Raw genomic sequence first — 26,708 nt, forward strand, 5'->3', positions numbered from 1 at the left:
AATAGCATTTTAATACAAGTCATCTCATAAAGGAGAGCAGACATGGTTCTAATAAAATCTTTCTTATTGTGATTCGCTAAGCTGATGAGTAAAAGAGAAGGGAAATAGACTTTTCAAAAGTCTTGTTAACCTTCCGTCTGTTTAGAAATGCCTTTGCATCCTCTGAAAAGAATGGAAGAAAAAGAAATAACAGCCAGCATGAACATGCTAGACACTTTGTGAGATCACTGTGTCTTTGCTAGATATACACACCTCAGTGACTGACTAGAAAAGGGAAAAGGCAGTGGGGAGGCAAGCACAAAATCCCCAAACCAGCAAGACGAGGCATGTCCAGGTGCCTAATCTTTGGGAAGGTAGCCAGATTTCATTTATAGCCAGCCAATTCAGATTTGCCAGCTGAGACTCTCTTCCTGTCTGTGTCTGCAAACTGGTACAGACGTGGGGAGTCAGAGAGTCACAGCGAATTACTGTGGAATACCAGTAAGTGCTTATTTTTGATTGTGATTCATTCTAAAAGCAATTTCTATGCATCACAGAAAGAAAGGAGGGTCTTATTACTGCTTGTTTTGTAGGTGGTTTCTGTTTTCATTAACACAGGGTCTGTTAAACCCCTGGTGTATAGTAACTGTAGATTCCACTTGGTGCATTCCCTTTGAAGTCAGTTTGGTTTTGTTCTTTATCTGACTTGATTCAATTTTCTACAAGCTAGTTTGTATGCAGCCCTGGTCAGAACCTGCCACCCATAATTCTGTATGTGAGTTTATTGGCAGAGAGAATGAACTTAGTGTAGGGACAGGGAAAAGGAAAGAAGGAAGAAAAAGAGAAAGAAAGAAAGAAAGGAAGAAAGGAAGAAAGGAAGAAAGGAAGAAAGAAAGAAAGGAAGAAAGAAAGAAAGAAAGAAAGAAAGAAAGAAAGAAAGAAAGAAAGAAAGAAAGAAAGAAAGAAAGAAGAAAGAAAGAAAGAAAGAAAGAAAGAAAGAAAGAAAGAAAGAAAGGAAGAAAGGAAGAAAGAAAGAAAGAAAGAAAGAAAGAAAGAAAGAAAGAAAGAAAGAAAGAAAGAAAGAAAGAAAGAAAGAAAGAAAGAAAGAAAGAAAGAAAGAAAGAAAGAAAGAAAGAAAGAAAGAAAGAAAGAAAGAAAGAAAGAAAGAAAGAAAGAAAGAAAGAAAGAAAGAAAGAAAGAAAGAAAGAAAGAAAGAAAGAAAGAAAGAAAGAAAGAAAGAAAGAAAGAAAGAAAGAAAGAAAGAAAGAAGGAGAAAGAAAGAAAAGAAAAAAGGCAATATTATACCTCTGACATGGTGGCAGACAAAAGACAGGGATGAAGCCACAAAGAACAATTAAAAACCATGCTTTCTGTAAATTTTCTGTGTTTTTCAAACTATTCTGTACTTTTCAAGCTATAATATCCACCAACAGGAAGTTAAAAGTCCTGCAAAACCCTGAAAGTCTCCTGGATTCAGAAAAGCAAAACAGCAAATGATACATCTTGAGAGCAGAAAAAAATATGACCTAGAATTCTGTCTGCATTACAGAGTTAGTGAGACTTATGTTCCCTCTGCTCTGCTGTCACTTTTTCTATTATCTACTGTACATAACTTGAATTCAAAACTGATTTGGTGGGGACAGTAGAAAGGTTTTTGTGTACAGTAGTTATTGCACTTATATCAAGGCCACATACGGAATTTTGCCAAAATGTTACAAAACCCCAAAATTAAATTACTTATAGAATGATCTCTGTGAATTTTGTTTGGAAATAACTTAGAAGAATCAAATTTAGCCTCAAACAGACAGTGGACTTTTATAAAGAAATTCTAAAAACAGTTGGAGTTATAACCTGTGGAAAATATTTTGGAAAGAATATTAAAACTCATACTTTAGGGCTCAAGGCAATATTAACTATGGGGCAAAATGAGACTTAATACAGCAAGAGGGAAGTAATAGGGCATCTTAATCCACATCTGCTTGCTGTTATTTTCCACCACTGTCTTTGAATGGTCTCATTGATGTGAGAGACAGGAGTCTGGAATAGATAGATCTGAAGTTTGATCTGTTCGGACAATGCTTGTGTTTTATTAGGTTTATCTTGTTTAGCAGCAGCACTGTTTCTGGCATTGCACTGTTCCCAAATACAGAGAGCCCTGACTAAGCTGAATCATCACAAGATTGAACTGATAGGGGTGGGAAAGACAGCACTCTGCAGAGCTCATCATTTCTCGCATAGCACTGCCCTGGAAACTTCTGTCCTCATCTGGCCCAGTGCTCAGGATTCACATGGCCTCCTCACAGCATCTCTGAGCAAGAAGCATCTTTCCCAAGACTGCCCTTGAGAACACATCAGCACTTTTTGTAGGACTTTGCAGTTCATTTCTGGCTACAGAGATTTTAGGCAACAGAGATTTAGAGTTGCTGCATTTCCCCATGAGTAGGTGCAAATTCCCCCTAAGCTTTTAAATGCTCTGCAGTAGGACCACGCAGAGACCTTCCCTACAGCTCTCACCTTCCTCCAACACTCCAAGTTCGTTCAACACTCAGAGACTAGCCTGGGAACAGCCCAATTGACCAGCAGGCCATCCTCAACCTGCATGACCCACCATGCCTGTGCTCCACATGCAGCTACAGTTCATGTCCAGCCTTACTGAGCCTTCCTTACATGTTACTGATCTCTCAGAATCAGTCCATTGCACCTGCTGTTCACATCTCAACAACAAGGCGAGAAGGAGAGTACAAACGGTAGAGCATCTTCATTTCACCTGAGCCTGGAATAGCCATTTCCCAGTCAAAACATGACCCTGACTGTAGAAGTAGTGCTATCCAAGGATACAGCCTCCTGGTGGGCATGACTCCCCAGAAGTTCTCCCAGAAATCTGAGACCTTTCTGGAACTCTTAGACTCCAGGCTGAGGTGTGGAGGTTGAGAGGCTCAGCTTCCCCTGGCTGAGGGGTCAGCCATGCCTTTATGATTCACAGACTAAAGTTAGACACAGTGGTGATGGTCCCCCTTCTGCTTTGCCTCAGTGTCCTCTGTTTAAGGTCTGGCTTCATATCCAGTTTTGGTGCAGTTCTCTGTATACCCAACAAGAGCAGAGATAATTCCTTCAAGTTATGTTGTGAAAATGGCAGATGAAGATGGTGTTTGCAATGGTTATGTATATCTTTTCTTCAAACAGATGAGTATCATGGAAACATAGATTCATTTAGGTTGGAAAAGACTTTTAAGATGATAAAGTATAAGCATTAACCTTACACTTCCAAGTCTGTAGTTGTTCAGCTGTCCAAAGGCCAGAAGGCTTCTCCATTCTCCATTCTCTAAATGATTTCAGTAAACTATGAAGCCAGAACTCTCAAAGCATGACACTTGTCATTTGCTGGAAATAGGGTGCTTTCTTATAGCTTCACACAGTGAATTTTAATGCTATTACTGCAAGGAACAGCTGATTTATTACTCATGAATGGTTGCTTAATTACAATTTTTATGTGCTTTTCAGCAAACCACCTTATAAACTTCAGTCTCTTTGTTTAAAATAAAGTGCAAGGATGAATGTGTAAGCAGTCTCCAACTTAAATGAGACAAGAACAGATAAAGCCACTTTTTTTTTTCCTTAAAATATTCCCATTTCACACTTTATCTGAAAGTAGCATCATGTTTTACAGGCCAGACTTTCCTCACTCAAAGATGAGACTTAGCTATTAATTTTTTTAAACTGGGAAGGAACAGCCATTAAATGTCACAAGTGTTATTCAAACCTTTGACAGCGTTTCAGAACTGCTCATTCCACACTTGAGTAAGAAGTATTTCCGCTAATGAACACTTTTTTTTTTTACTTAGATCTACAACTTTTTAAACTATTTTTCCTTATTCAAACATTATTCAAAGCATTAAGTGCTCAAGTGAGAATAGATTTATTTTCTGCATCTGGCTTCATTTATCTCAATTGTAGGAATCATAAGACACAGGCAACAAAATTTCTTGTTGAACCTTTTTATTTGTCAGATATTGAAAGAATGAAAATAGCTAGCACTAGTGAGCTCCCAATGTTGCTACTGTTGATAGAACATTTTAGACCTGTGAGGAGAGCTATTTTAAAACCATATTTGTTACCCAGATCAATAGGCACTCTGGGCCTTGCTGCATGTTCAAAACAACTCATTATATCTCCTACATCTCTAGTAGCATCTTCAAAGCTAAAGTACTTCTTCAGAAAAGTCACAGCTTTGACAATATTCATGACAATCTCTCCCAGAGATGCTGCCAAGTAAAAGTGTTTAAGATTCAGCCACTGCAGGGACCTTGTACAACAGCCCTGTCTGTAGTGACACCACAAGACTCTGTAAGATTAGTGCTTTGTGTTTTAGGTCCAGTTTTCCTTCTGTGCTCGTTTTGGCTGAGGTAGAGTTAATGTCTTAGATTCATGCTGGAAAGAGCATTGATAAGTCAGGTATATTTTCATTACTACTGAGAGTGTCAGGGCCTTTTCTTCTGTTCATACCACCCACCAAGAGAGTGGGCTCAGGGTGCGCAAGGAGCTGGAATGGGACACAGCCAGAACAGCTGACCACAATTGACCCAGTGGATGTTCCCCATATGTGCTGTGCTCAGTATATAAAGAGAGGTGAAAAGGAGGAAAGGAGGACAATTGAAGTGATGGTATTTGTCTTCCCAAGTCATAGTTACATACAATGGAGCCCTGCTTTCCTGGGAATGGCTGAACACCTGCCTGCCCACAGGATGTGATGACTGAATTCCTTGTTTTGCTTTGCTTGTGTGGCAGCCTTTGCATTACCTATTAAACTGTTCTTAACTCAGGAGTTATTTTCACTGCTACCCTTCTGATTCCTTCCCCCATTCCACCAGGGAAAACTGAGCAAGTGGCTGTATGGTGCTTTGTTGCCCTCTGGGTTAAACCATGACACACCCCAAACATTCAAACAAATGCTGTGTGCTGACTCAGTTCAGAAGAAGAGCACAGGAAAGTGTTTGCTTCCACTGCACTTCAGGTGATCTTTCTATCCTTGTATAAGACTTCAAAAAGTTTGCTGATATGCCAATACATGAAGCTGAGAGACAGGACATGTGGAAATATCTGTGTAAGTCATCCTCATTTTCTTCAGTAAGAGCCATGAAGAATGTTTCTAAATCTGTAAATCATGATGAAATTACCTTTGTTGCCCACAATACTTATTAGAAGTATGGTTTGTGGTTTGGTGTACATAAACAAGGTTATGCCCTGTCCAATATTTTAGGGAATGAGTTGGAGTTTTTCACATTTGCAGCATCAAAGCTAAAGTGTTATTTTGGCAGTTATTTCAAGATACTGCCTCTGTGTGTGCCTTGTCACAGTCTCTTCTATTTCAAGCCACTATATGTATCTACAACAAAACAAAGTGACCAATGCACAGTGATATTCATTCAGTCTCTCCCAGTTTTGAACTTTTATCTGTAAGACTACAGTTTCCCCATTGTAATGGATATGTGAAGTTGTTTCACTAAGTTACACTTATTTATACAGAGCTTTAAACAGCAGTCTGTGTGCAAGCAGTTTGTGTCATATATTTAAAGACCTTTCTTGATCCTGGACTTGTATACAGCATACATTACAGTGCAAACAAAACAGCTCCTGATAGCCCATAGAGTAAATGTGTTACACAGCTGAATTCAACAGAATAGACAGTCTCAGTTGTGAGCTTAGCCACTTGCTTCATACACCAGGCCAGGACAGTTGGTCCTGCAGCAGCACATGCCCTGACAAGATGAGCTCCTGGAGAAGACTGAAAGAGTCTTTCTGAACTTGGTTGCAGGTTCTTCACCTGGTTCACCTGCAGATATGTAGCACCACTCAACTGATTTGCACATTGACTCCTACAATTTGCAAGCACATGCTGAACAGTGCAGGTTGGGATTTACCATAGACCAGTACAGTAGAACAGGCTTTGCAGTAATGTTGCAGCCATGCTCATGGTTGAAGTTCTCTGTTGTGCATCCTCCTATGTGAGCAGCATTCTCACAGCAGCGCATTGGCAGGTAACTCCAGTCTCAACACTGTGAGCTGCATCAAGGAAGAGATGGCTTGCAATAAAAAACCTTATCCAAAAGATTCCTTAATTTTGAATCCAGGCAAGGTGCCCCATTGCACTGGAAGAGCTGATGGGCCAGTCATTGGAAGGAGGGAGGAAATATTTATGTTAATATCACCCCTTTCTGCCATCAAGCCACAGCCCCGGCCACTTTTAATGCTGTGTACAAATCCCAAGTCATGTGGTGGCCATGGTTTTGTTAGCAAATCTTTTTTCAGCTTGTTGGTTGCCAGCAAAATACAGCAAGTCTGCGGCTTCTAATTACAGGTGACTGCATTTGATTGTTAAGCTGTGCTTCACATTCAAGCTTTCAAACAATCGTGCTCTTGCACTGTAAAGCATGCAGGTATCCCGTAGCGTGGAGGCACCAGTATTTGGACAGGTCCTGAACACACCCATAATGCTTGGAGAACTTTGTGGCTTGCAGATGTCTGGGCAGAAAACTAAACACAAAAGAAGAATTTCTGTCTTGGAATTAGCTCAGCTTGTTTATAAAGATAGTCCAAATGCATACCTGATGAATGTTTGCTCTTTGAGAAACTACTGCTACTATCAAGCATTTGATGATGATGATGAAATAGTGAACGACTGTCAAGAACATTTATTTAGTCTCCTTCCACTTTAATTTCTCTATATACAGGCTAATGCTAGAGCTACCTCACAGCAGTAGCTGATGGATTTGTTATCTAAAAAATTGTTCAAGAGGTTTGGAAGGGGTTTACTAGTCCAAAGCCAGTGTACACAAGAACTAGACAAGCAATTTGATATTCCTATTCCTTTCTAGAAGCAAATGAGTTTGTTATGGAGGTAAGCCAAGAAGTATCCTAAACAGTGCCTAATATTTTCCAAAGTCAGAAACTACTAAGAAGAAAGCTCCTTTCTACTGCCAGATATCTGAGGCCAAAAGGGAACATGAGTAAATTTCATTGTAAGAGAAGACAAATCCAGCAGTTTGGAGGAGAGACTTTGGGGCCAGCATTGCCTGATAGGTACATGATGCCTCGTAGAATTGGTATACCTGCTTCTTTAGGCAAAGCATTTCAAGAAACTACAAGAAAATAAGTAGATTGTAACTCCTGATTGCCACCTCATTAGATAACACTCAGGGAGAGGGGTGAGGAAGTAAGAGTTCCTGGGATGATAGTCTTGCTCCTAATTTCAGCTGGCGTGAGAAGGACATAAATAATCCATTTGCTGATTCCAACACATATGAGCGCTATTTACCTGAAAACATTCATAGCACTTACTGACTTCCCCCTTGGTGGTCTCTCTCCAAAAGTTAAGCTCTTAGTAGAAGTCATTTTGCCTTCTTCCCAAGGAGAGATTGCTGGTCTCACCACTACTGTGGTTCTCAAGCACTCCTCACAACCAGTTCTGGCCACCTCACCCTGCCCTCTCCTGAAGTTTGGATTCATTACTGCAGCCCACTATGCCTCCTGAGGCCTCCTATGCCTCTCAATGCCTGTGAACCTGGGCAGATTTCACACCATATGCCCCCTCTCTCCAAAGGCCATGACAATACAGTGTATTTCACCCTAGCAATCATCCTTTCCTGAGTGTTCCTCCTTCCAGCTGGCTGTAGCATTACAGCCCCAGTATACCACCTTCATACATGCCCCTAAAATGCACCATCACCTGGTGACCCAGCGCGATGCCAAAGGCTGTCTGTCTCACATTACCTGCATAAAGTGGCTCATTAAAATGCTCTGCCTTTTTATTAAAAATACCTGGATTAGAGGTTGCACTATAAATTTAATAGCTCATTCATTCTCTTAGAAAGGGAGCTGCTTTGTACACATTGTTATGGTCCATCTGGTGGCACAAAGCCTGTTATAGAGAACTGAACTTACAGATGATTATGGATGTATCAGCCCTGGGCCTTCCCACAGGTTAGTCATGGCTCCTACTAGTGAATACAGACATTTGTCCTCTTGATAACTAATAAACAATAATTCATGACAACAGAAAAATAACTACATGTCAAGGTAATTACACTGTGTAGGTAAAATATATCTAAATAAAAGCAGTGTCATTAATACAACATCAGTAAGAACAATTTAACCATCAATAACTTTCTGGGTGTGTTCTTTAGGGATGACTAGTTACAAGACAAGGTAACAGCCCTTTAAGTAAGGCAGTCACAGACCTGAGTGGCAACCAGTTAGTGAGCACAAAGGCATGACCTTGCAAGACTTTTGGAAACATCTAGGCAACATGTATGAAATTATTTGCTTAGCCGGTAGGGAAAGATGTACTTAGGCACCCTAGTCTAGCATATAGTAATTCCTTCAGTCATATATACACTATCATAGAATCATAGCATCATAGAATTGATTGGGTTGGAAAGACCTCTGAGATCATCAAGTCCAACCCTTGGTCCAGCTCCAGTCCCTTTACCAGATCATGGCACTCAGTGCCACGGCCAATCTGTGTTTAAAAATCTCACCTCTCAGGCAGGCCATTCCAATGCCTGATTACTCACTCTGGATAGAATTTCTTCCTGATATCCAACTTAAATTTCCCCTGGCAGAGCTTAAGCCCGTGCCCCCTTGTCCTATTGCTGAGTGCCTGGGAGAAGAGACCAACCCCCACCTGGCTAGAACTTCCCTTCAGGTAGTTCTAGACAGTGATGAGGTCACCTCTGAGCCTCCTCTTCTCCAGGCTAAACAACCCCAGCTCTCTCAGCCTCTCCCCACAGGGCTTGTGCTCCAGTCCCTTCACCAGCCTTGTAGCTCTTCTCTGGACTCGCTCCAGCACCTCAATATCCTTTCTGAACTGAGGGGCCCAGAACTGAACACAATACTCAAGGTGTGGCCTCACCAACGCAGAGTACAGGGGAAGAATCACTTCCCTGGTCCTGGAGGCCATGCTATTTTTGATCCAGGACAGGATCCCATTGGCCTTCTTGGCCACCTGGGCACACTGTTGGCTCATGTTGAGCTTCCTGTCAATTAGTACTCCAAGGTCCCTTTCTGCCTGGCTGCTCTCCAGCCACTCTGTGCCCAGCCTGTAGCGCTGCAGGGGGTTGTTGTGGCCAAAGTGCAGGACCCGGCACTTGGCCTTATTGAACCTCATCCCATTGGAATCAGCCCATCTCTCAAGTCTATCCAGATCCCTCTGCAGAGCCCTCCTGCCTTCCAGCAGGTCGACACTTCCTCCCAACTTGGTGTCATCAGCAAATTTGCTGATGATGGACTCAATCCCCTCATCTGAATCATCAAGAAAGATGTTAAACAGGACTGGACCCAACACAGACCCCTGGGGAACACCACTAGTGACCGGCCGCCAGCTGGATGCAGCTCCATTCACCAGCACTCTCTGGGCCCGACCCTCCAGCCAGCTCCTAATCCAGGAGAGGGTACACTTGTCCAAGCCATGGGCTACCAGCTTTTCCAGGAGTATATTATGGGAGACAGTGTCAAAAGCCTTGCTGAAGTCCAGATAGACACATCCACAGCCTTCCCCTCATCCACCAGGTGGGACACCTGATCGTAAAAAGAGATCAGATTGGTCAGACAGGACCTGCCCCTCCTAAACCCATGCTGGCTGAGTCTAATCTCTTGTCTACCCTGAAGGTGCTGTGTGATTGCACTCAGGATGATCTGCTCCATAACCCTGCCAGGCATGGAGGTCAGGCTGACAAGCCTGTAGTTGCCAGGGTCCTGCTTGCAGCCCTTTTTGTGGATTGGGGTGACATTGGCCAACCTCCAATCATCTGGGACCTCCCCAGAGAGCCAGGACTGTTGGAAGATGATGGAGAGCGGTTTGGCAAGCTCTTCTGCCAGCTCCCTCATCACCCTGGGATGGATCCCATCTGGTCCCATAGCCTTGTGAGGATCCAGCTGGCTCAGTAAGTCACTAACTATTTCCTCCTGGAATACAGGAAGGCTATTCAGCTCCTTCTCTCTCTCTACCAGCTCCAGAGGCCAGTTGTCTTGAGGGCCACCTGTCTTACTGGTAAAAACTGAGGCAAAGTAGGTGTTAAGTACCTCAGCCTTCTCCTCCTCTTTGTTAACTAAATTTCCCTCCAAGTCCAACAGAGAATGGGTGTTTCCTTGCCCCTCCTTTTGTTATTAATGTGCTATTCTGATCGTTTCAGACATCTTTCAGTAAAGGTCACTGTTCCATGAAATGTAGCGAGTTTTAGAATTAAATCCAGTCTCAGTTAACTCATGCCCTGATTTTAAAGATTCTTAGGTAAGAGGTCAGTTATAAATTATAACACTCCTTGAAGCAGCATGAATTCATGGGGACGGGGTTTGCCTGTACTCAAAAAACTCTTGTAGCTACTAATGCTCTGCCATCAGCCTGGCAAGAGGTCATGAACAGAACATTTTCACTTGCCTGTGCCTACTCTTCTCTAGTGGTAGATGCAGACAAAAAGCACCACATAAAATCAGAAACATATGATTTCCAACTATTTCTTTTGAAACAGGTTTTCCCAATACTGTATTACCTCATTAGCTTTGAAGAATAAGGTAATTTTTTGAGTAGAAAATGCTGACAGCTAAAAGAAGGTGCAATAAATAATGATGCTGGAAGATGCTTTGCTTTGAAGAACAAACAAAATTAATGAGAATTTAGCAAGAAAGTGCAGACTTCCAGCAAAAAGGCAAAAGGGCATAGTAAGCACAGGTGTTCTCCCCAAAAAGGACATGAGGGGAAAAAAGAAAAGAAAAAAAGAAACAGATTGAACTCACAGTGATGAGAACTAGTATCTTTTGCTTATGGTGGGTATTATTGGCATTTCTCACTGCTCAGACAGAATGGCAGCAGTTGATCTCACATGAAGACTTAGTGCTGTTGAGGTGCATGAGAAAATCACAAGCCTTCCTACTACATAGCGCAAGTAGAGATGTTGCCCATGAAGAGTCCTTGTAGTCACTGCTTCAGACAACAATTTACTGGGATGTGTAAACTGTGTCCTGAAGTGTTCTGGGGAACCTATAGTCAGGATCTGTTTGGCTCCATTATAGTTAGAAAGTGTGAAGGAAATTTTAGTGAAGAATATTCATACCATTACATCATCTGAAGGGGGCTGGGGGCCACTCCTCCCTCTTGATTCAGGGAGCTGAAGGGGAGAGGAGTTTGTACAGGTCAGAGTTTTTCCTGAGTCTTAGGAGCCACTGGAAGGTATCCCTCCCAGTGCCTGAGACAAAAGGCAGCAGCAGGAACCAGGAAAAACCTTTCTTGCTTCAGTTATGGCAGCAGTGCGAATCCTCTGAAATGGGTTCAGCCTTCTCTTTGCCAGGGTCCCCTTGCTGCCACACTGCCCTGCTGCCACTTGACTTGCTGCTTGCCCACTGCCAGAGGGCTGCATCCCCCATCACCCCACTCACTGTGTGGAACCTCCACCCATGCCAGAATCCCTACTGTGCTGGGAACATCACATCAGAGATAGCAAAGGTGAAATGAAATTGCTACCTCCCACAGCCCAGCCAACACATGGCAGGGTACAAATAGTCTCGGAACCTCTATCATCACAGCAGTTAAGACCTGAACCTAACCAGGTGGTATGGAGTAACCAGTTTGTTAGTGTGGCTCCTTGTGAGCAGCACAGTTTACTCCTGGGTTTTTCCTTTGTTTTCTTTTTTTTGGTTAGGTGGATGGAAAGGTGTTTCAGTGAAGAAGATGCTCCACCACCTTTGTTTTCCCCTTTTGTTCCGGGGGAATGAGAGCACCAGACTATCTGCAGTACTGTGTGTTTGCTGAAGCTACATAGATCTGCAGTGGCTTCTGCACCTAAACTTGTTCCAAAGTTGTGAAGCCAGGGAAAGCTGAAATAGACATGAGTGACCCCTGATGCTTGACATAAACAGATCTTCATACAAACTATAGTGGTTTTGGAAGAAGCATTGAGACACCTGAAACAACACATGCAAGAGTCAATGGTGTTTGTAACTGGACACCAGTTCCTTTATATACACATGCTGTACTACCTATTTTGGATACATTCCATGCTACATCTTTTCATATTCACAGTATTGAAGCTTGGAAAATTGCTGTAGGAAACAACTTATGTTATTGCACCTAGAGGCAAATGCCTGAAGTCAGTTCTGTTTGCTGTTGATCCTTGACAGGCAAACTTGCTGAGGCAACACAAGGGAACTGTATTTTAAGATGACAAGTGTCCTGTATTGCCACCGCTTAAAGACTCTGAGTGTTGTAACCTTCCCCTCCCCTGGCCACAGGTTAACCCTTGCCTAGCTAATGCATTCTTTTTCCAAAATAACCACTTTTTTTTTCCCAACAGCTGAACAGGATCCAGCAGAGTTTTTTGCCAAAGGGGTTGTGAAAACTAAAACTGATGAAGACCCAAAGAGGCAAGACTAAATGCCAGCAATGTGTGAGTGTACACAGTTCCAGGTGCTGCGTGTTACTACGTGGTGCATGTAAATGCACCAGTTTTGTAATGAGATATTTATTTACACGTGTCTAAAATGTAGGCCTGCCAGTCCTTTTGGAGATACCTGTGCTAAGGAATGCTGCACTCAACTACAGATTTTAACTAGAAGGTGAGGTTTGGGTGCCTAGTTGCAAGCCCTGTACTCTTATCTTTTCTGGCAGATTTAGATACCTCCTTAGAAGCCTGTCGTGGACCAAACTTTGAGCAGCATTGGTCTCCAGTGTCAGCTCACGCTAAAGAGTTCAGTAGGACTGTAACATTTTGAAAAGGATGTGGTCTGTAAGAATGCCTGTCTGCAAAAAACTCCATATCTCTGTTTTCTCACATGAACTGATGCTCACAACGTGCACGTGTGCTCTTTTAAAATGGCAATAGCCTTAATTTCCCTTAATTTTTGTGACTAAGTATCTCACAACATCCAGAAACACCTAAAATATCCAAATCTACAGGAACAATTAAAAATACACAAAATGGCTACAAGCAGCAGGAGATCAGTTTGAAAGTTTGCAGTGAAGGTAGAAAAGGAGCTCTTTAAAGCCCCAGCTGGAGCCATGCAGTTGACCCCCCCTTGGAGCCAAAAGATCAGAGGAGGATAGTCCACCAACAGGTGGATAAATGTGAGGGAATAGGGAGGGGGTAAAAGGGAAAAAACCCTGTGTATCCCTAATACATTTACTCAAATACATTTTCATTCATATCATACACATTCAGCTAATAAACTTACATAAGCTGTATTTTGAGGGATTTAACTAGGAGACCATTTATTACTGAACTGCTCTATGAAGGGCTGTGGGTGAGAAGAAGGGAACATGAAGCCCAAAGAGCTCATCCAAAGCATATTTGAGAAATTTGTATGTGCAAAGATAGTAATACAGTAAAAGGGCACTGCAGTCAAATAAATTTCTGTCTTTCAAACGACTCAACTTGGCAGTGCTCTTTAGCTTAAGCTAAAGACTTTGGGGCCCAGTCAGCAAGTGCATTAAAAATGAGGATTCTCCACAGAGGCAAATTTAAGTTGCAGAGTTCCATTTTGTATACATTCTTGGATACAGTGAAGTACAAATCACAGAAAAACTGTGATTCCAGAAGGCACTTTAGGTACATACAGTCAGTAACTGTATTTTCCCCTCATGCAGAAAGTCCTCCTGTAGCACAACACACACAAATACTCTCTCTATTCTTCAGGCTCTGTATGCAAAATACAGCCATTCTCCAAAAGCCCAGGTGTTTGCTGCACTGAATGGATGTTCCTCATGTCTTCAGGGACTTAGCAAATTGTCATAAACAGTTTGACTGTGCCAGCTAGGTGAGGACTTCCACAGAGTTTTTTTTAAATCCACTACACTGCTTCTGATCAGTCATGCTCTCAGTTTCCTACCCTCTGAAAAGCTTTTCCTTTTGGGCCATCTGTTAGGAAATGTCTAAAGTTGCATCTTTCCTCCAAAACATCAAGGGCTGACAAGTGAATTGTCACCCAGTGCTGTTTTGCATCAAAGGAGCCCTTCCAAAACTGCACTCCAAATGGCTACATCCTGGTGCTAAATAAAAACAATATTTAGGAAAAGTAAACATTTTCTAACCACCTTCTCTGTCATCTGCCAAAACATTCATTACTTTCTTTATTAATTTTACTTATTGGACCCTCACTGTCGACCCATTACTATCATGTGTTCAGGTTATTGTGACAATATATATTTGCAAGTCACTTCTTTTGCTAAGCAGACTAAGTGGTTTTGGTAGGTTAGTTGGCTTTTGAGTCACTCATCACACAAACCACTCTTTTTTGTGTGCTTTTTTCTTTATTGTCTGAGAAGACAAAGTTCAATTGATTGCAGGTTTTAACATCTTCTAACACTTTCTTAATTTTATGAGGTGAAATCTCAATTGCCATAGCTTACCTTCCAATTTCTCAGTGTACACACACTAATTATTTACAGCTCAACATTACTGTCTCTGAAATATTTATATTCTTCTGAATTAAAAAAATAAAGAACAAATTCTCAAATAGAGTAAATCAACCTAGCTTCACTCTCTTCTGTGTATTGGCATCCACTCCACCAGCAAGAATCCATCATTCAAGTGGTAAAAAATGTCATTCTCCTCCTTCCCCATTATATTCTGAAAGAGAACAAATAAACCATTCTGCAACTATAAGAGAATTGTCATAAAGACACTTACAAGATTTGTGCTTACAAAACCTTTTCTTTCATTCTGCAAGAAAATCACACTCTAATCATTATTCATTGTTATTTTTTAAGTAAGGAAGACAAGTTATGGAAAAGTTCATAAAAAATGCAACCAAAACAAAAGAGCAACAGCAGCAGCACTGGGGCAATAGAAATAAGCATATTTGGACTTTCATTACAGCCTGGAGGAAAGTTTTGTATTGAATTCATTCTTTTAAAAAAGCAAAAGAAAAAAAAAAGAAATTAAAAAAAAAAAGAGAAAGAAAAAGGAGAGCAAACAAGAAGAAAGGAAAACTGAACAAATGACAGTTTTGTTGACGGGGGCAGTTTAACGACTTCCCTTTTCGGTGCTCTTTGACTACTCTCCAACTGCTCCCCTCCTGGGCCCATTCCTCTGGCACACATCTTGGCTGGGTGCCAGGGTGATAATCAGTGCCTAAGCAGCCTCTTCAACCAGAGATTATTCCTTGAGTTTCTTTGTTTTATTAGTGAGGAGGTGGGGGCCACGAGGGTGATTTCTAAACTGAAACAGGATGTCCCAGTGGTGTCCCAGACTATGAAAGATTCCATTTCACCGGCTGTATCGGTGATGCAAGACGGCTTAAGTTAATCCAGTAAGACTAGGCTGCAGATTCCTTCTTTAGCTTTGTTCCCTTAAGATACAAAAACCTCAGAGGGATGCTGCCTTAACAGGCAGCTCTACAGAGGCTGTTACTTGGATAATAAACTAAATAGAAACTAACTTGTTAAAACATGTATCTGAATATACCTATTATCTACAAACAGAGCTTTCCAAACTAATTGTGATTGTCTCCATGTTTCAAGAAAGTAAGTGATTGCAAGGATGCAAAATCATACACTAACAGGTATTAGTCAAATAGTTGTCAAATTCAAGCTTTTAATATTTCTAATGCCTTGTGTGACAAATGATAAATCAGTGGGTTAAAATCAGAAAATATTAAGTTCACCAGAATTTAGTTCAGCATTTATTGTTTCGAGCCAGTCATCTCAAAAAAATTGCTATGGTTGGTATACATGAACTACATTTACTAAGTATATTTGTATTTGCCATATTTTTATTAGATAAAGCAAAGAACAGGACATTTCATTAGAAAATATTCTTTATACAACGTTGTCGAGCTCTTACACATCTTTACAGAGAGTCTCCTCAAAAAAATAAGACTCTTTTTTATATTCTGCTGATATAAAAAAATCTCATATACACTACAGCTATTTTCAGCCAGTTTACATAAAATATGGCATCTCTCCTTGTTACAAAAAGTTTCTTTACTGTTGCCATCAGCAATTATTTGTAAATAGTGTCTTATTTTCCAGCTCACTTCTGTTTACTCAGATACATTAATATACAGGTAGCGAAAGCTGACAAACTTGAAAAGATTCATCTTGCAGAGTCTCCCAGCCATTCCCCAATCCCTCACTAGGACAGAGAGCACCACCCCAGGCAGGGCTTCAACCAGTTGCACAAAATTGGTCTCACTAGGTCCATAGCAAAACCGGTCTTGAGCAACAGCCTTCCTCGGAACCAAACTAGCAGCTGTTGCCCTGCCCTGAACTATGCTGGATATGCACTATGACAGTGCCATTTCTACATTGCCTAGTGGGTTTCAAGCCAGTTGCTACAGCAAAACAAAAAATGAATGCACAATTTATATTCATAGTTTGTAGATACAAAACCTAGCAACACAGATGAATGTAGAATTCTCAGCAGAAAATAAACAAAAAAAGACAGGTAAACGACAACTTGACTGCTCTACCCTTACATCCTTAATAGCTTAAGAGGGAAAAATATGAACAAAAGAGGTGGTTCATCCACACAGTGAGGCTTAATGTGCAGGCAGGCTTTGGCCAGATCTGTTGCAAAACATAGTATGTAGACCTTAATTTCTTGCTTGGAACGTGGGATGCTGCTTGCAGACAGTATAAGGCTAGATATTTTCATGTTCGCACTTTGGGAACAGCTGCATTTCACCGTCACAGCTAGGGGTCTATGTAGGACAAGTGAATTCACAGGAAAAAGAGGCTTCTATCAGTGTTTCTTCCACCCACAGAACAGACTCACTGCAGTTTGAAAACACCTGCTTGTCCTTGTGATGCAAATTGTCCTCGATTTTCCTGCTTCAGCACTAGCACAACTGGAAAGACTATAACAGGAATATTTTTTTACCAAATATATAGCTATTACGGTTGCTATGGAGACCTTGTAAAACTGACTGAGAGAGAAAAGCAGCAATACTGGTACAAATGATGTGAAACATGACCCAGGAGGCAGTGTCTGTATTAAAGTGTAAGTTGCCCTCAGTCCAGGCATGCTGGTCTCTGAAATCCAGCAATAAGAAAATCTCAAAGTGATTCAAACATGCAGATTTTCATGTTGATGTTGTTTGGCTTTTCTTCACCAAGCTGTTCAATGTAAAATCCTTATTACAGGGTGTGAAGGATTTTTACATTGAACAGCTTCGTGAAGAAAAGCCAAACAACATCAATATGAAAATCTGCATGTTTGAATCACTCTGAGATTTTCTTATTGCTGGACATGTACTTGTCAGGCAGATGCCTCAGAAGCCACCTCCAGTTGGATTTTGAACCAGGAAGAGCCCAAAATGAGGCAGCTTCCATCTTTCTCCTGTTTTCTTTGCCGTCTTTTTTCAACAGACATCAGTTACACTCTTCTAACCTTCATATTTACTTTGGTTTTAAAAAGAGCACAGGAGCCATCAGATGCAATGGCTGTAGTCAATTAAATAGTTTGCAAACATACATATATTCCCTTTTCCACTTGAGAAGCTAATGAGGATTTAAAGCAGTACAGAAGACAGCCACTTTCCTTTCACCATCAGGGTGAAATATAATGTGCACACAGGCATATGCTCACTCTTTGCTTGCTGAGCATGAGATCACTCCCAAGGAAGGAAAAATGAAAAGATGGCAAAATTTTTCAGGATATGGACATTGCAAATATGAATATTGCAAATAATTGTCATGCAGCACATCTGTTATTTATTTCCAGAAATCACACAATATACTAGATAAGCAACTGCTGCTTTTGTAGCCATATAAATATGGTGATGACCACCACAGTGAGCTGTGGCTACTCTCAGAGCTGGAAAAGAAACTTGGATGTGTACATAGGTTCCTGTTCAGTGCTGTTCCCTATATTTCCTGTGGGAAGGTACCATGTCCACCACTAGTAGCCCTATCAGCATTGCAAAAGTTCATTACCATACCTTCTCTTCTTTAGTGGGACTTTTTTGTTCGGTTCAAGAGTAACACATATGCTCATGTGAGCACAGATGTTTATATAAGCACCAATTTTACTGGTTGGTGAAATTGCATTCACAGTGTACCTGAATGAGCACACACTGACAATTCACACTGGATAAATGCAGCACAGGCTTTTTCTTTCCTTAGTTTTAAACATTATTTCAAGTCCTAGATCCCAACAGTCAACAACAGAAAACTCTAATGTATAATGGAATTTCTTTTGCCTTATCTTTTATGTATATACACCAGAACAAAATATTATTATCTCTAGATGCACAAAAGATTGTTCTGGCTACTAAAAGGGAGTAAAAGTTACTCTGCGGTTTAATTTATTGAAGAAAATTTTGTGGAACTAATTTGGCTCACAACCAGATTGCTTGATTACGTATTATATAGCATGATTTATTTTTTTAAGTCACTTTGATTCTGACATGTCAGAATTTTTTACCATGAATTTTATATATATATATCTGTTGTATATATACATGCTCCAAACTCAGTTTTACCATTACAGCTAATTCTGCAGGTGCTGCAGAGATTGTGTGCAGTGAAAGTAGTGGAGACTGGTTCCTCACCTCAGGTCCCATTGCAGAGTACTGGCCTACTTGTCTCTGCCCCCATTTCTTTAAAATGTCAGACAGCTTCACCAGTAACACATCACAGCCAACACAACCTGCACACCAGTGTTAGTTTTTCATGGCTTCGTAGTAACCCTTATAGACACCACTCACTCCATATACGTGATGGGAGTGAGGGAAAAACTGAAAACAGGATGTGCTCCCTTTTCTTTCCAGGATCAGAAAGACTGGATAAGGCAACATTCAGTTTGCACGTACCATAATGCAGAGAACTGCACTAAATAAAGTACTCTGCCATTACATGGAGGAACTACTGCTACTCAGATGGTTTTCCAGAGGTGGGCACAATCACTTTTACATTCTCATTTACCTATTTTCCTGGCAGTGAGCAGAGATTCCACCATGTCTCAAGCAGCTATGCTTGCCCCAGGCTCCCTAGAATCAAAGCTAACTGCACACTGAGGGTGACAAGGCCTACAAATTTGGAGTGGTTGTCCTATTGGTTTTCTTTTTCCTTTGTGATTAATACTCAGAGCTCCGAGCATTTTCCAGTGATGGAGCAGAAATGCTGGCTACCTGTTCTGTAGGCAGTCACAGGCAGTCACTTCATTTTCCATCAAGCAATCACTGCACTATGCTGTAAACAGTGTTGGAAACACAAATGCTTCTTTGAAAGGTTAATATCACTGAAGAGCCAATGCAGAGTACTGTTCTGCTAAAGGTGAAGTCACAATCAAATTACTTTGTATTTTCTAGACAAAATGCATCGAAAAATATGCTTGCACGCAAAAACTCAGCTCACAGTGATTATAAGAATCTCTTTCTTTTTCTATAAACATTCTTTTCTTTCTGCTCCCTTTCCTAGTTCATAAAATCATAGTGTAATTGAATAAGCTGAGTTGAAAGGAATCCATGAGGATCATCAAAGCCCAACTCTTGATCCTCCACAGAACCTCCCCAAGACTCAAAGTAGGTGCCTGAGACCATCATCCAAATGCTTTTTAATCTCTGTCAGGTTTGGTCCTGTGACCACTTCCCTGTAGAGTCTGTTCCAGTGCCCAGCCACCCTCTGGGTGAGAAACCTTTTTCTAACATCCAACCTAAACCTCCTCGAACACAACTTCGGGCCACTCTCTCAGGTGTTGTCATTGGTCACCAAAGAGAAGAGATTAGTGCCTGTCCCTCCTCTTCTCACAAGGAAGTTGTAACTGCAATGAGATGTCCCCTCAGCCTCCTCTTCTCCAGGCTGAACACACCAAGTGCCCTCCATATGTGCTCCACATATGGCTTCCTCTCAAGGCCCTTAATCATCTTTGTAGTCCTTCTTTGGAGACTAATATTTTAATATCTTTCTTACATTGTGGCACCCAAAACTGCACACAATATTCAAGGTGAGGCCGTCTCAGTGTAGAGCAGAGCAGGACAATCCCCTCCCTTGACTGGCTGGTGATGCTGTGCCTGATGCCCACCAGGACACGGCCGGCCCTCCTGGCTGCCAAGGCACTCCTGGCTGACATTGAACTTTGCATCAACCAGGACCTCCAGAACCCTTTCCATGGGGCTAGTCTGCAATGTCTTGCTCCCGAATCTATACAAACATCGGGGATTGTCTCATCCCCATTGGCAGTATTCCAATCATCTACAAGTGAAATACTGAAAGTACTATTATTTTCTTGGGAATTTTTTTTTGGTCTTGGGTTTTTTGGTTGGTTTGTTAGTTTTGGTTTGGTTTTATTTGTTTGTTTAGGTAGGGGTTTTTTGCTGTTTTTTTTTTTTTTGTGTGTGTGGGGTGGTTGGGGGGCAGCTTCTTGTTTGGGGTTTTTTAATATTATTTTCCAAGATTCTCTTTTGCCATAGCACTGTCTCTAAACATGCATACACGTTACTTTGGTGATTTGTAGACCTTTCACTTCTCTGTAAGACTGTGTAAAGAGAAGCACAAGGCTAATTTTCTCTTAGCTCTGTAATTGCGAGATCATGTATGTTAAGTGCTGCTGAATTAAGTGAACTAACTTCATTGGTTTAACAGAGCTGAGTGACTCATTAAAATCATTAATAGATTTATACAGACCAGTGTTAACCACATTGGCTACAAAGGGCTTTGTAAACATTTTTAGCTATGACACAGCTCTGATTTCCCAGCAGCATTATCTCAGACACTTGTATTTGAGAAATCCTGATCCAATCTGACCTTCAATGTTCCCAGGAATGGAGCACTAATCATCTCACTGATTAACCTGTGCCAGTTACCTTCTACAAAGAAAGTGTCTTATTTATATCTAATCTGAATCTATACTCTTTTAATTTAAAACTACCATCCCTTGTCCCATTACAATAGGTCCTGCTAAAAAGTTTGTCCCCATCTTTCTTATAGGCCTCCTTTAAGTACTGAAAGGCTGCTCTAAGATCTTCCTGGATTCTTCTCTTCTTCAAGCTGAACAATCCCAACATGGAATCTTGCTAGTGTTTTGTTTCCCATTCCAGCTGTTGTGCAAGACTTCAGTTGCTGATTCCTGTGGAACTAGTTGCAATGGACTGGGATTTTTTTCTGCTTGCTCTAGAAAAACTTATCAATGAACAAACAAGAACAAAGTACAGTTCTAGCTAGAAAGAAGCACATCCCTGTGGAACTGCAGCAACTTTTCTCCACGGCCCATGCCTTTTATTCCCCTCTGCAGTACTTTAAATCTCTCATTAGAATTGCTGTAGCAATAACACAGCACACAAGAGACACACAACTATCACAGTTATTGCTACAATCCCGCATGTGATACTGGGACAAAGTGGTGGCTCTGCCTTTGCCACATGCCACTGTAGCAGTCTGCTGCAAAGTAGAACTGAAGTGGCTGCAGATGAACAGGAAGAATCTCTTATATTGTCAAAGACTCAAAATTACCATCTTTCAAGCATTCAGTGGCTAGATACAATATTGGTATCTCATGACAATCCTTGGTGGTACATAAGAAAATAGAGACAGAGCAAATGGATGCATGATGAGTTTCTCTATTTGAGGCAATGAAACCGAAGAGGGAATAATAAGCCTCTGCAACTATTTTAAAGGAAAAACAATTGAGATCAGTGCTTCCAGGTCTCTAGGTTCTGGGTTTTGTTTGGTTCGGTTCTTTTTATTTTAATATAATACCATCTATTTGTTCCTGTCCTCTGCAGTGAAGAAAATGATAATATAATGTATTCTCTTTCCTCCCCTGAGACAGCAGAAACTTGGGTTGCAACAATCAACTTAGGCTTTCCAGCCCTGTTGCATTTGCGTCTCAGGGTAGCTCCAGACAGAAATAAAAGGCAGAGATAATTTTTTTCTTGACACAGGATAAGACTAAGCTCTGAGATGCAACATTTAATCATTTAAAACTGGTATCAACATTTTGATGGGTCTACTTTAAAAATAAGCACAATAAATGAGATTTCAGCTATGTAACATTCCAACTACACCCATCTGCTGCTGAGGCACACAGCTGTTTCATTTATTTGCATAAAGCTCCTTGTCAGTTATTTTGAATAGAGAGCTTAGAATATATTTTATGCTTCAATTTATTCTGATCATAGCAAAGGTTTCATCCAAAATGCGCCTGCATATTTAAAATAGTTTGCATGTGTTTCAGCAGTAGCCTACAGGACAGGGCAAACAGGAGCAGCTCACTATTCCTGAAACAAAATGAAGACCTAGGTACTCAAGGCTCTCATAACCTTTTCTATTGAGATTTATCAAGGCTTTCCCAAAGATTAAGGAGATTAGTACATAATATTAAAGTCAAGACATCTTAGACCCACACCAGGAAGCCAAGATTTAAGAACACTGGCAACAAAGCAGAAGAAAATTCACCAGTTAAAATAAAAGACACGATGTATAAAATTCTTTACATTTATTAGTTACAATGTGAAGATGAGAATGTTATCAGGGATCTGTTTTCAAAAACTAAACACTACTGGCTAATATGATCAAAATGTTTTGTGTTTAAATAAGGAATTTTACTGTCCCATCTGCATGAATATTCTACCATAATGGCTGCAGTTGTTTCAGATTTCCTACTTACACAAAGTGAAATTGATGCCAGACAGCAGATTTGCTTGTACAGCTGAGCTAAGTTTACAGCCCCTCTTGCTTTTATGGACCCAAAGAGCTGCCTGAGTTGCATGCTTCATCCACTTGAAATTCAATAAGAGCACAGCATGGAGACGAAAACTGTTGCTGAAGTCAGAAATTACTAATTTTTGTCAGTGCATTTTAGTAAAGAAAATAGTGTTCCCAGGCTCTTTTCAATGTCAGCTCTTTAAAACCTTTCATTCACTTCATTATGCTTACTAAGCATCAGGTCATGAGTGTTACTGAGTGTAATGTTGATACCTGGTTAGTTAGAATTAACACAATGTCTTTCTATAAAATTGCTGCATTTCTGCATCTCCTGTTAGCACAGAAGTCATAGGAAAGACATGATGGGAAAATTATGTTATCTTTAATCATCTGACTACTTTTTAAAGAAAGACTTGGAGTATAGGAATAAGCTACTCAAATGTAAACGAGCAGTCAGAATCTTAGGCATGAACCTTGAGAATTGTTTCAAACATCATGAAGTTAAGTCTGATGTCTTTTATTTTTCATCATATTTTAAGAATTAAATGCCAATCATCATCAGTTTTTCATAAAGTAAGTGCAGATGTCTGAATAAATTCAAGTAAGAATTGTATTTTTTCCATTGTCTAGGTACCAGCCACATTAGTGTACTTTGATTTCACAGTTTTGAGTCATTTCATCCAGCATTTGAATGTGACAGAGTCTGGGATGCAGGATTTCTGCAGCTGAACAGTGCATAGCACAACAGAAAAGCACAGGGTATCACTTCCCTTTAAACTACAACAGGAAATTGTATAGGCAGAACATAGATTATCCAAGAGTGGTGCTTGACAGAAAGATCCACATGCAGCCTTTAGTTATGATAGATGTCCAAAACTAGGATTCACTGCATATCTTAGTAACTGGAAAAAATATGTTTACACAGACTGTATATGATGAGAAACCAAGAAGTAAATAAAGCAGCATTTGCTTTCGTTGAACTAAGACTTTTGGTATTGTCAATTCTAAGGATTATTGCTGCATGATGATTATGCTTTACACATGCAAAGGAGGATGCCAATTTATTACTGGGTTGTAATGTTAAGGTATTAGATGTAAAGGTTTGATCTGGAGGATGCATGAGTGCTAGGTGAGCAGCAGAAGACAAATAAGGGAAGACTTTCAAGGTCTTTTGCCAGGAAGAGGTGCTATCCAACAATCATAAGGGTCAAAAATGTTGCAGAGTGGAGACAGTGCACGCTGGACTTATGTACAGACCTCTTGAGTATACCCATTCTGAATTGCCATGTAGAAAAGCATAGGTTTGCAGATGATTTTTGTAGGAAAATATGTTCAGTGATAACTGAAGGTGTGGTTTCTCATCTTGCCTGTCCATTTCCACATGTCACGGGATGGTATCTGATGCATTCTCTCAATGGCAGCAGCACCATGTACTGCCAGTCCTATTAAACATGTATGATGGACAGAAATTTGCACATTACAATCTGTTTTGCAGGTTATCGTTGTCTTGTAAGTGTGCTAAAGAAAGCACTGCATGTACATTTAAGAAAATAACATGGAGTGCATTCATTTATAGAAACACTTTCAGCCAACAGAGTCTGCAGCTAAGCGGAGTGCAAATACCAATAATGTAACTTCACAAGTTACTTTTAAAAGCAGTAAGATTTCAGAAAAGAACCTCCAAGAACTAAATTAACAAGGATTTAAAAATAATCAAAGCTTTTTCTGAAAATCACCATGTTTAGTACTTGTATTTTTTATCAATAAGCCTGTGTTACTGTTTAAAAAAGGCTGCATTTATATAAAGTAGGAAGGCATTCATAAGGTTATATTTCACTCTGTCATATCTGTATTTTGTAAAGCACATTGCATATTATTGCTGCTTATTTTCAGTTTCTAAAACAGATCAACACAAAACATGAAGTACAAAGAAAGCTCAGTGCTTTGCCAGGCAGACACTGTATTGTGTTCTCTGTTAGAGTCAACTCTGGACTAATTTTCATCTCTGCTCACCAGGGGATCAGACTTGGAGATTTAATAACTCCTTCTGGTTCTACAAATGGATTGACAAACCATTAAGCCAGGAACCAAGACTTCTAAACGGCCTACTGAATTCATACTACATTCTTACCACAAGGTAGTGAATAGTGACTGTCGTAAGTGACAAGGTAAACATTCTTCCAAGACTGTCTTTGAAGCATTTACAGTAACAGCCTACTGACTGTTGATTTATTGCATTCAGTTTCCTAGAACAAAATGATAAACCATTCCAACTGTTTTCACATTTCAATTAACATTTACGGGTTTCTTTCTATAAAGGAATGGATCTATCAGAAGGCAGTTAGTTCATTAGCCAAGTATTGAGGGAACTGCTTACGGAAGACAATCTTCACGTTCTGATCTGGTGGGGATACTCCACAGGCTATGTCCATGGCTTTGCTCCTTTACATCAGTGTTACCTGTCTACGTGATCTTCAGTGTGCTACTTTTACAGACACAGTGGCTATGTAAAGCTTTATTTTCAGATATGCTGAAAATTTACTATACCAAAAAAAGTCAAGTGTTTTCTAAATTAATGAACAATATCGGAAGATCTTGCTCTGACACAGTATTACACCTTACACCGTTGCATGTGCCTATTTAAAACTGAGGTAATGAAACCTAATCCTTCAGATAAACAGTACTTCGCACCCCACCCAAAAGTGATGAAAAGCCATGAAAATGCTTTAACTAGTTTTACTGAATTATGGCCAAATGCCAGTAGGCCAATGGTTACAGTAGCACTATCAAAACTATTTGCATGGCTTTGATTTATCATATAATTCCATGCTGTTTTGATGATCATTTTCTGTGGTGTTTCTAGGTGAGTTTTTCACAGAGTTTTGGTTCTTTGTTGTGGGCTGGGCATGATGATTGCCAAGCAATTATCTAACTATATTGCCTGCTCCTCAGTGTGCAATGACTTCAAAAGGTGTAACAGGTGTAATAGCTATTAACACTAGAAACATTTGCTTTTGCCTCTGAAACAAGAACTACTTTTGAATACATGATATTTAAAGTTCAAAATACACAATTCATATCTTTGTCTCAATGGCCCCTTGACTCTCTTACTATCAAAAAAAAAAAAAAGTGATGTTTTGAAAAGGCAAATCAACTGTACATTCCTTTGTGAAAAAAAGCAAGCCCTGTGCAGGTGCCTACAATCTTCTCTATTTTCATAAAATATGAGGTAGCTGAAAATGAGGAGAATTTAAAATCTGAGTACTGTTATTCACTGTGCAGATGTTTGTTTCATCTAATTTTTGCATTCTGATCCATAGCAAAAGAGATTTCTTTGCCTTTAAAAACAGAAAAATTAAACATGAAGTTAGATGCTGAAGACAACCAACAACGCAGTGCAGGTGCAGCTAATGAGGAGCATTGGCAAGAACCTGAGAACTCTGACATTTGGTTTTACAGAAGTAAGGGCCTGACTCATGTAAACTGATCGGCCTTCATCATTCATTTGGCTAAGCAAAAAAAAGGAGACTCTCTCACCTCACAGTATTTTTAAGAGGTTGTAGTGAAAATTAGCATATAACCAAGCAAAATATAGTGGATTTTTAAACAAACAGATATATATATATATGATGATGATGGCTAGGCTTCACGAATGAAGATTTGGGAAGGGCTCTACACATGTGGGTGTGCCCTTCCAGCCTGAGTAGTGGATTTCTTAGGTGAGGCACAGCATGTGCAGAACTGGCCCCACCCTTTAACTCCTCAGGTTCATCTGCCATGGCCAAGTGAGCTTGGATGGTGACAGTGAAGTCCTCAGGACTAGAACCTACAGCCCCCGGTATTCCCAGGAAGTCTCCCATCCAACTACTAACCAGGGCTGACCCCGCTGAGCTCCCGAGATCTGATGGGATCAGGCGTCAGGGTGGCATATATTATATATATATATATATATATATATATATGGATGTGTATATATATATATATATGTGTGTGTGCGCGTGTATGGATACACACGCGCACACACACACACACACATATATATATACTTATATACATCCACTTATGCAGATATATATATACGCACACAAAACCCCCCAAA

General features: G+C 40.4%; 1 long non-coding RNA gene across 3 annotated transcripts in view; it reads left to right on the forward strand.

Annotated features, from left to right (window-relative positions):
• The first annotated feature begins 406 nt into the window (after positions 1 to 406).
• Positions 407 to 26,708, forward strand: part of LOC139684848 (uncharacterized) — a 53,578-nt gene continuing 27,276 nt past the window's right edge. For 2 of the 3 annotated variants that reach the window (XR_011699984.1, XR_011699986.1), the window contains exons 1-3: positions 407 to 480; positions 12,321 to 12,413; positions 12,514 to 12,582. This is a non-coding gene — a long non-coding RNA (uncharacterized lncRNA). The remainder of the gene's footprint in view (positions 481 to 12,320; positions 12,414 to 12,513; positions 12,583 to 26,708) is intronic. The other variant, XR_011699985.1, reaches the window with a different exon arrangement.

The sequence above is a fragment of the Pithys albifrons genome, chromosome Z, assembly GCF_047495875.1.
Source record: "Pithys albifrons albifrons isolate INPA30051 chromosome Z, PitAlb_v1, whole genome shotgun sequence".
NCBI lineage: Eukaryota > Metazoa > Chordata > Aves > Passeriformes > Thamnophilidae > Pithys > Pithys albifrons.